Here is an 11,302-nt window from a genome sequence, read left to right as displayed (position 1 = left end):
ACGTACAACAGAAAGCTGACTTATTATCCCGTGACATGCCTTCATTAATGTGGTACATTAACGTGTAGACGTAAGGTTCGTATTCGCTAATTACTTTATTTTAGACATGTATACAGTAAAACTTGACACCATTAATTTATATGCAATCAAACTCGCCCGCCATAAACAGCTGTCTGTAATTAGGAAAACTATAAAAATGGAGCGCAGAAAGGGTTTTAGTCTATACCTGAATATTCCTGAATCATATCGAGAAAGCAGTGTTTCTGGATTGATCAACGATTTTCCCTTCACAATGAAATCGGCTTTAGTATTTTTCTTACTCCTGGAGACTACCTTCTTTCTGGTTCAAGGGGAGGAATCTTTCACTGACTTGGACTCGCCTACGGATAAGTTGGGTTTCCCGGGTATGTAACCAAGAACATTTTAAAAACTATCTATGACTGTCTTGTTTTGTTTTGTTCTTAAGTTTTTAAAGAAATTTCCTTAATACTAAAAAAAATTGCTTTCATATTTGTAATATTTAAACAATTCAACATGCAAAACCTGATTTTATAAAGTTCCCCCTTAAGTCAATATTATGCTGTATTTGTCGAAATTATGATTGTTACCCCTAAACGTAGAGTTCCCTGTCAGGCCTGGGTTCAACCCCTATGTAGGGCGCGCGAAAGAGAGATTTCTGGGATGGACTAGTCAATCTTAGCTCTATGTTGATGGTTGCACCCTAGTTCCTCGTCAGCCCTTTCCCCACCCACTGAAGGCAAATTTGTGACCTTCTGTTGGCCTAATCTCCTCTCTCCCCTACTCCTTCCCCTATTAAAGGTGTATTCAGACCTGTCCTCGTGTCACACCTAACACATAACGTGGGTTATTTGGGCTGTCTCTCCTGGTTGGAGAGTTTTTAATCGAAGCGGAACAGGTATTTCTGGCAACTAGAAATAATGTTATAAAAGTGTTTTTTTATTTACTATGAAGTCAAAACGGTCCCTAATGAATTTCAGCAAATGTACGTGGATGCCCTATGTTTTTTTGTGTTTCTGCACGATGAAGACTAACAAAAAGCTAAGAGAATAAAAGAAAATCGGCGGAATACCTTGATACAGCAAATCTCATTTCGTGTTTAAGATAGCATTTCGAATTCGCAAACTGTCAGTACTAAACATTTCAGTATAAGCTCAAAATTTTATTTCCCACTTGGTGTTTTCCCTTCCTTTTCAGCTGTTAACGTAATGGATGTTCTGACGCATTCTCGTCCCCAGAGCCCCCTGTCCTACTTAGCCGGCGGGGCCTCTGCACGAGGAACAGTTTCAAAGACCCCACCAGCTAAGAGGGACAGGGAGCTCTGGGAACGAGAACGATTCTGACGCAATTATTATCGCTTAAAGTAAACTAAGTATCATGGCCTAAATTATTTTTATTATTTTTATAGGTTGCATGAACAAATTTTCCGCGGGATTCTGCAAGCGGTTTAGGAAGTTCTGTCCATTCAGTGATCACAATGGTGAATACATGAGAGAAAAGTGCCGCTTTACATGCGGTTGTCCTTGAGGTGAGATATGTATATGACCGCTGTCTCTCGCCAAATTTTGTAAAAAGTGACAACAACAATTACAATCGCAACAGCTCACTTTGAAAAAGAGTGAAGGCCTGGGCCAAGAGTGTCCTATAATGTCCCGAGTATATCACAATGGTTATTTGTGGTGTAAAATGGTTTACAAGACTGGCAAGGGTTTACAGTGAAAAGAGATACTCGGGACATCATACGTAGTTTTACATGAAGTAAATATTTGGGGGCACATAAATATTTATTTCAGGGTCAGTGAAAGATTAAGAACCAGCAAGACATGTGTATACTTCCTCGAGAATAGCCTATAAATTACACCGTAAGTTATGCTATAGCTAGCTACAGTCACCTCTCGTTATAGCGAACACGCTCGGGGCGTCGTTTAGTATCCGTTATAGCGAGAGTCCATAATAACGGGAGTCATTTCCAGTCAAACCTCTTTCGCCGGGGATCTGGATTTTGTCCATAATGGCGAGTGTCCGCAATAGCGGGGTGTCCGCAAGGCGAGAGTTAACTGTACTCGCTACTGAGCAAAAAAGAAAAAGCAATAAGGCTGATGAGTGAGGCTAACTTGATGACCATATACAAACAATAGTATGAATAAGGGAAGTGGTCATAACAAGTGTACTCGACGAGGACCCACCTTGTGTAGGGGTAGGGGGACTTTGCGATACCACCTGTCTGGTAAGCCAAATGGACAAAATTATTGACCTTAAAATTTGAGTTGAGACTTTCATATTAGGTGTGCATGAGCTTGCCCTGCTGGAGAAATGGCACAAGGAGGTTTGAATCTTTTTCTTAGTTTCTACTCCTGATAGAGTGGGGGCTTACAAAAAACACCATCTTTTAAGGTGGGGAAAGGGGGGTACATGAGAGACCACCCATCCTTTTGCAGAGTGGTGGGTCCTGTCTGAGTTCAATAGTTTTGACCATTTCCCTAATTGAATGCCCTATGCTGCGGGCTTATTAGAATTTCGATTCAAAGAATTGTAGTTGCTTAACATTGCCTTAACATTTTTACGGCAGACCTATAAAGTTTTAACAAAATGTGTGTTTTGTTATCTCTAGGTTAAAAAGGACTACCGCCAAAAGAAAGAATCAAAGATTAAAATACTAAACATGGAACTTAATGCAATAATAACGAAATTAACTTTCAAATTAACACTTTTTACTTAAGACGCTTCAAGTTATACATCATATGTTTCAAAGTCAATAAAGAAAGACCTGCAAACACTGTTTGTGATTTATTTTTAAAAATCTCATATTAAAGTAGAGTCCGGGGGGGGGGGGGGTACTCCAAAAAGTGTTATACGGGGAGGCTACGCCCTGAGATCAGTCCCCTTACCCTTTTATATATCATTTTGCCAGAAAAGATCCGCGTTTCATATACCTTTTATTGAAAAAAGGTACCCTTTCATTCTTATATACCTACATGACATGACCTAGACTTAAAACAGAAAGTTTTCTTGTCATTTTCATGCAGCGCAAAAAAAAAAAAAAAAAGATACAGCCATAAGTTGCGTCTGTTCGAAATATTTTAATTAAAGGCCCTTTTAAATACCTAAATGAAAGATATCCCCACCCTTTCATTTACCTAAGCTTGTCAAATCTCTACCCTTTTATATACCTGAAGCCTGAAAAAGGTACCCCTTTCGGGCGGAGCCTCCCCGTATAGGCCATGACCGCTTTCATAACAATATGTATGTTGTCTTTATATATAATATTGTCTTTAAGACAAATAATATTGTATTTGAGACAAATAAAGTAAACAGTCTTCTTTGTCTGGCCTTTTTATTATATTTAATAATATATTTTAACAATTACCTTGCACACAAGTGGTTTTCCCTTTAATTATCTTTATTTAAGTTAAGTAAAGTTATGTTTAGGGATTGAAAATACAATATTTGCAGTTAGATTTCTTATCATCCTACAATTTGGTTAACGTATCGTCGACGTACGAGACGTGAAATGCTTGGTACAGCAGCCAGGGTTTTGGCGCAACAATTAGCTAGCTTGTCCTTTGTAAAAACCGCACAAGTTTGGTAGAATTTGGCTTCAATCTGCTTGTAAAAATACAGCAATAATTCGAAGTATAAAGGGACAATAGATAGATCTTAAATGCGATTAAATTGCAAAGAACTAACAACAGGTTACTCTTTTTTTTTTTTCGTAGAATGGAAGTAAAATCAATTCATGTCTGTTTGACCGTAGTAATATAATAGTAATATATATGCGGACCTTGGCATTCTTGTGACAGAATTCGTCGTCATTAAGGAAGTAAAAGTTTTTTTTCCATATCCCATGGCTAAAAAGGAAGAGGTTCCCGTCTTCATAAGTATGAATAAAAAGTCTGAAAAGATAAGCGAGGTTTCATGTTTCTATCAGTGAATAAAAAGTCAAGGGAGGTTTCATGTTAAAAGCGTTGGTTCGCTTCTTCACAAGTACAGAAGTGAGGATACATGTTCCAAGCGTGGGTTCGCGACTTCACAAATGCAAGTATGAACAATAAGGCCGTGTTTACATTTAATGCCCGAGCACTTTGACTTTTTCCGACATAATTATACACAGGAATTCGTCCATTACTTTTATATCGCTTTTCTTTCTGCCACTGTAAACCGCCTGCCGATCAAAAGTACAGTATAGTAAGTGGTCATTAATAAAGAAAAGATTTGTTTTGTCAGTATTAAAGCCAAATAAGCCAAGAGAGAAATATTTTCTCATTTAAACTGTTTTTAAAAGCAATATTCCCAGCTGGAAAATAACAATTAAAAACCTTTCATGGTTTAGAATATCCTACTTTATCTTTATCAAGTTGCTGTTGTTGTATTTATTGCCCTTTTATAAGTTTTATTTTATATTTTAGTTTCTAACGACAATGTTAAACACGTTCGTTTTAAGTCACGAAGGCCTCGTCTTGAAAAACTGGCCAGTTTTTTTTTTAAGTTTGTCATTTCTAACCCTTGCTTATGTGTAGTTTATTGTTACTCCTTTTGTGATTTTCTACCTTATAAACTATTATTTTGGGGGTTCGTTCAAATTGAAAGTAGACTTTGTACATCATGTACACGCAGGGTTCGTGTTCGCGTTAATCACTTCATTTTAGACATACAGACGTAAAATTTGACATTATTAATTTACATTTATATGCAATCAAACTCGCCCACCATAAACAGCTGTCATTAATTAGGAAGCCTATAAAAAAGAGCACAGAAAGGGTCCTATCAACAGTCCTCCACTATTCCTGAATCAGATTCCATTCAGCAAAACAGTGTTTGTGGATTGGTCAACGATTTCCCTTCAAAATGAAATCCGCTTTGGTATTTTTCTTTCTTCTGGCGACTACCTTCTTTCTTGGTCAAGGGCAGGGATCGCAACTCAGCGTTCAACTCGGCTCAACTCAACTCAACTCAGCTTCGGACAAGTTGGGCGTCCGGGGTATGTCCGTAATAAACATAAGACTGTGTAAAAACTGTTTAAAAACTTCACTTGCCGTCAGTAATTTATGAAATAGTAAGTCAGTATTATGCTATATTTGTTAAAATGATGATTGTCGCCTCTAAGGCCCTGACCAAACGGCAGCGCAAGTAGACGCAAGTTGCGATCACTTTTACGTCTCCGTTTGGCCAGGACTTGCGTGCACTTGCGTTGACTTGCGTTCACTTTGGTGGAGATGAAATTTGCACTAAGGGACCGGTCATTATTTATCACTTGGGGGGAGCGAAGGACGTTGGGATAAACACGGTGAAATTTAGCAGGTCCACCTTTTAAATGAAGTAATCCCCTCTCATTACTATTGGTAACTTTCGTGATCCCCCCCCCCCCCCCCCGCCGATGTCTTTGCACCCATATTCAGTTACCAGTTATGGAGCCCTGGCAAAAATATCTTCTGCAAAACCAACACTCCACGGAATTGACGTTTTTTAACAGCATTGCCAACAGATTTACGAGTCTGTGCTTCGTCGCAAGAAATCTGTGTTCAGGAACTAGCTGCTTGAACAATAGCAAATGCGATTGGCGCTAAACTTGATAAGATAGAGGAGCTGTCAAACAAAGAGAATAATTTTTTATAGAGTGAGAAATATAATACCCCCTAATTCATTTTAGGCATAATAAAGAGTTGCATTCTGGCTTACTGGTATATTGGAGGATAATGCCCTTGACTGAAGGATTGCCCTCAACTACACTCCCTCGAAGCTTCGCTTCTTGGCCAACTGTTCGTTTTTCGACAATCTTTCAGCCTTGGGCATTATCCTCAAATATACTAGCCCCCTGAAGGGGTTAATTAACTAAATATTTGTAGCGTTTCCACATTTATGTATAACTATTGTCGTTGTTTTCCCTTCTTTTTCAGCTGTTGAATCTATTGGCCCTTACAACACATTTTTTTCCCAGAGCCTCTCGTTCCTCATAGCTGACGGGGCCTCTGCACTTGGAACAGATGCAAAGGCCCCGCTGGCTGAGACTGTAGGGCTTTCCACAAGTTGCTCGAGATTTCTCAAAAAGTTGCTCAAAAGTTGCTGCAAAAATCCAAAAAAGTTGCTTCTGATAATAAAAGTTGCTCAAAGGTTGCTCCAAAAATTCTAAAACGCCGCTTCTAATCAAGAGAATTTCTCAAAATCTATGCTAATTTCCCTTTGAAGGATAGATTTCTAAGCCGTTTTCTGCAATTTTACAGCAAAAGAAGTATCTAAATAATATATTAAGGCGAAAATTTGTTAAATAACAAGATTTTCTTTAACTGAGGAAAATCGTGAAGATATCGACGACGTCATGTTTCCTGACAAGTTTTGTAATGTTTTATTGCGGAATGAGCCGAAAGTTGAAACGTCTTCAGATGTTCCTCGAACATCTTTGGCAAACTTCGTAAATCTTCGGAAACGTTCGTATGGCCTTTGAGCAACACTCGGATAATCTTCGGAGATCTTCGGTCTGGAAATTGCTCAAGATGCAATAAGTTGCTCGAGAGGAAAAAAAAAAAAACAGGGAAAAAAGACAGGGGGCTCTGGGGACGAGAACGGTTCTGACACAATTATTATATTATTGCTCAAAATAAACTAAGTATCGTGGTCTTAATTATTTTGTATTATATATAGGATGCAAAAACATAAATTCCATAGATTTCTGCGAGAAGAATAAGATGTTCTGTCTAAACAGTGATGACAATGGTAAATATATGAAAGAAAACTGCCGGTTAACATGCGGTTGTCCTTGAGGTGAGATATCTATATGACCTTTGACCCCCGCCACATTTTGAAAGCAATTGACGACAATTGCAATCGCAATATCTCGCTTTGAAAAAGAGTAAAGGCCCTGGCCGAGAGTGTCCGCGGGATCGCTTATTAGATTATTTGAACGTTAGTACTTTATGTAAGCTAAGTCTACTCATAATGTCTTGAGTATACCACAAAGGTTTATACTTGTATACAAGGGTTTACAAGATTGACAAGGGTTAACAGGTTATACTCGGGAAATTATAAGTAGTTTTACATGAGGTGCATACCTGGGGGCACAAAATAAACAAAATATCTGGGCAGTTGGAACTCTGAATGCGAAAGCATGTATTTCAGGGTCGATAAAAGATTAAGAACTAACAAGGCATGTATGCATACTTCCTCCAGAAAAGCTTAAAAATTACATTGTAAGATACGTTCGCTACTCGCTATTGAGTAAAAAAAATAGCAAGAAGGCTGATGAGTAAGGCTAATGACCATATACGAACTCTAGTTTGAATAACTGCGGGGCCGTAACCAGACCTTTGCCATAGACGAGGCAAGATCTTATAAGGGGGCTAAGGGGGGTATGCCCCCCGGGATGCCCCCAGAAAACTTTGAAATCTAGAAGCCTTTTGAAACTCATTTAGAGACATTTTTATGAGGTATTTTTTGAGAAAAATCAATCTTGTTAACTGGGGATTATTTTCTCAACAAAACCTATTTTGTTTTTAATTTTGGATAAAAATTTAGACGAGGCAAGTGCCTCGTCTTGCCTCATGCTAGTTACGGCCCTGAACTGAATGCCCTATGCTGCAGGCTTGTTAAAATTTTCATTCAAAGAGTTGAAGTTGCTTAAAATTATCTTTACATTTTTACAGCAGACCTATTAAGTTTTAACAAAATTTGTGTTTTGTTATTTCTAGGTTAAAATGGACTATCGCTAAAGAAACACGTCAAAGATTGAAATATTAAACATGGAATTAATGTAATCATAACGAAAATACTTTAAAATTAACACTGTTTACGGATGCCTCAAGTTATACATCATATGTTACAAAGTCAATAAAGAAAGACCTGTAAACACTGTTTGTGAGTTATGTTAAAATCTCATATTAAAGTAGAGTTCCTTGACGTCTTTGTATTGGTTTCACCAGGGGGGGGGGGGGGGGGAAGAAACGAGGTCTGGGACCGAATAGCGATACTCTCACAACTTGCAACGCGATCAATTCACGATAAAGTCAGCGGTTTTTGGACGATGACGCAGCAGGCCATCATTTCCCGCGAAATGGAATCTACAGCAGCCATGACTACGATGCTGTAGATTTATTGATTGTAAAGAGATCACAACTATCTTTACTTAAAACCTTAATCCACTGGTTTTATCCGAAAATTTCGTCATCTTCGTGTAGTTATAAAAACGCAGAATTTTGTGATGTTGTGCTACTTTTTAGCGCTAAAATGCAAATGATTGTACCACGATTTGCAAATGAGGTAAAACAAAGAACGACCAAATCAACAAACACCCACGAAACAATAGAGCAGGAATAATAGCTTCGACCAGCACGGGAAAAATTACTATTTCAGTAATAGTTCTATTTCAACACAAATACCACATGTTGACAACAAGAACCTTTCCGGAAACATTTTTGCTGATTTAAAGACACAACTTAGAAATCTTCTTTTACTACTAAAAAAGTAACCGAACTCTCCCACTGGCTCCACTTTGTTGTTCTTTGGCAAGTTCAGAATGAGAGGAACTACTCATGCACCTTAGAGGCATCCGCTGAAAACCGCCCCGCTGATTGCTTTGCAAGTTGTGAGAGCATCGCTCCGATTTCTTATAAGAGAATGTATGGGAAGTTGCTTCCCCCCCCCCCCCCCCTGGGTTTTACAGTCAAAAAAGCTCAAGGGTTCCTATCAGGGGTGAATTAATGAATTCATTAATGTAAATTTGATTTCATTCTTGCTTAAATATTCCATTCTTAAATTGAATAATAAAATGTTCAAACGGCGACTCGATTCAAAAGTGAGGAAACTGACGGCGGACGCGGACAGCGGATGGCGGACAGCGGATGGCGGATGGCGGATGGCGGATGGCGGACAGCGGATGGCGGATGGCGGATGGCGGATGGCGGACAGCGGATGGCGGATGGCGGACAGCGGATGGCGGATGGCGGATGGCGGATGGCGGATGGCGGATGGCGGATGGCGGATGGCGGATGGCGGATGGCGGATGGCGGATGGCAAATGGCGGACTGCGGACGGCGGAAGGCGGACGGCGAAAAAAAATAAAAAATAGTAATAATAAATTAGAGAAACAAAAAATGAAAATAAAATAAAAAATAATTATTAAAATGAAATAAACGAAATATTAAAAATCCCATCACTATTAGTCGAAGCATCTTCGGATCACTACACTGAAAACTCGTCGAAAAATTCTTGGAAAGTTTGGAAAAGTGCAAAAAAATGTTTCGTAGTAAATTCATTCTCCAAGAACTTATATATCTCTTTATCTGTCTTATTCTTGATCTTATAATAATATAGGAGTTTATCACTAAAGACAGTATTTGGATAGCTTTCAAAAGGCTTCGGAAGTCGCACAAATACTATTCACGCACTCGTGTGTAATCTCTGTATCTTTTTTATTTGTGACTTTAAACCATCAATAGTGACTAAGTTTAGATACTAAAAACAGGACTTATATCTCAAGGGAAGATTTAATCAAAATCAAAATGTTATCGAACTAATGGTCTACCAACTTCTTAAACGTTGTAAAAAAAATTTAGATTTGATTTTCATTTTCATTTTTCATATTCGTTTAATACGTTATTAAGCAAGTGTCAGTTTTATAATGCCATAATTAATCAGTGTCACAAAATGATAAATTAGAAATTACGAGTGAAAGATATTCAATCAAAAAGCGAGGTTTCCGCGGGTTTGCGTCTTCATAGGTATGAATAAAAAGTCTGAAAAGACAAGCGAGGTTTCATATTTTTAAATCGTTGGTTCGCGTCTTCAAAAGTATGAATAAAGTTAAAGGGACTGTCACGTATTTTAGCCAAATTTAGGCGTGGGAAAGAAATGACCATCAAATTCAGTGAAATATAAAATATAACCTCCTAAAACAGTGGGGGGAAGATTGAAACGGATTGCCATATGGGTTTTTGAAATATTGTTGGGCTGAACAGCTTTGAAAGTTTATCTCGATTGCTTGTAACTTTAAATTGTAACGCCCGGGAGACACATTTGATTGCAATGAAGTTATGGCTTTGTCATTTAGATCCATAGAAGTAATTTCTTTGCAAACATTAAATTTCATAGCGAGTATTTGGCAAAACATAATGAAATTATATAAACTTAACTAAATCGTGACACAGTCCCTTTACCCGAGGTTTTATGTTGATAGCGTTGGTTCGCAACTTCACAATCATTGAATAAAAAGTTAAGGGAGGTTTCATATTAAAAGTGTTGGTTCGCTTCTTCACAAGTTCAGAAGCGAGGATACATGTTCCAAGCGGGGTTCAAGACTTCACAAGTGCAAGTATGAACAATAAGGCCGTGTTCAAAATTAATGCCTGAGCACTTTGCTTTTCCCCCTTCCCCCCTTCCCCCCTTCCCCTCTTCCTCTCCCCCCTTTACCCCTCCCCCTTTTATGCCCGCTACGTAGGCTATGAAGATTAAGCCTAGAATTACGCTAAAAGTCCTATTAAGCCCCCCTCCTCTGGGGTATTCCTTTTTGAGATCTTTTGATGGAGGAAGGGCTTTTAGAGAGGGGGGTTTTTAGAGAGGGGGGTTTTTAGAGAGGGGCTCGCGCTTTTTTAAAAGAGACAGGTGGCTTAATAAAAATCCATATTCCTGTAAATACCTGTCGAGATATTAAATGAAATATTCATTGATTTCAATTTTGCATATTTTGTGCGTGACAGGAAAGAGTCAATAGATCTTTTATGGTGTTTCTTCTTAAGTTTAGTTAACTCATAACGCCGTCTGATTTTCTGTACTGTCGCCATTCCGGTTAAAAATGGTATGGGAGATAATTTCATAGTCATTCATTTAATATCGCTTTTCTTTCTGCTACCGCAAACTGCCTGCCGATCAAAGTACGGTATAATAAGTGGTCATTAATAAATTAAAAGATTTGTTTTGTCGGTACTAAAGCCAACTAAGCAAATAGACAAATATTTTTTTCATTTAAGCTGTATTTTAAAAGCAATATCCCCAGCTATAAAATAACAATAAAAAACCTTTTATGTGTAAGATTATCCGACTTTATCTCTTTTAAGTTACTGTTGTTGTTTTTATTGCCCTACAATAATTTTTATTTTTTTTTTGTCTTTTAGTTTCTAACGACAATGTTTGAAAACACGTTCGTTTTTAAGCAGTTACGTCACGAAAGCAGGTCTTGAAAAATTTGACAATTTTTTCAAGATTTTAATTCGTAATCTTTATTATTTTTGGTTTATTATTACATTTTGGTGTTTTCTTCCCTAGAAAACTGTTTTTTAAGGGTTCGTTCAATTTGAAAGAA

At 38.0% G+C, this 11,302-nt stretch overlaps 2 long non-coding RNA genes across 2 annotated transcripts; both read left to right on the top strand.

Moving 5' to 3' along the window:
• Positions 1–237: 237 nt before the first annotated feature.
• LOC144637693 (uncharacterized) lies at positions 238–2,792 on the top strand. The gene is made up of 3 exons (XR_013567757.1): positions 238–404; positions 1,427–1,546; positions 2,630–2,792. It is a non-coding gene; the product is annotated as an uncharacterized LOC144637693 (long non-coding RNA).
• Positions 2,793–4,802: 2,010 nt separating this feature from the next.
• LOC144637697 (uncharacterized) lies at positions 4,803–11,054 on the top strand. The gene is made up of 3 exons (XR_013567765.1): positions 4,803–4,996; positions 6,655–6,774; positions 7,698–11,054. It is a non-coding gene; the product is annotated as an uncharacterized LOC144637697 (long non-coding RNA).
• The last annotated feature ends 248 nt before the right edge of the window (positions 11,055–11,302 follow it).

The sequence above is a fragment of the Oculina patagonica genome, chromosome 14 (genome assembly GCF_052425735.1).
Source record: "Oculina patagonica isolate OP01 chromosome 14, crgOcupat, whole genome shotgun sequence".
Classification (NCBI taxonomy): domain Eukaryota; kingdom Metazoa; phylum Cnidaria; class Anthozoa; order Scleractinia; family Oculinidae; genus Oculina; species Oculina patagonica.
This window is presented reverse-complemented; position numbering and strand designations above follow the sequence as displayed.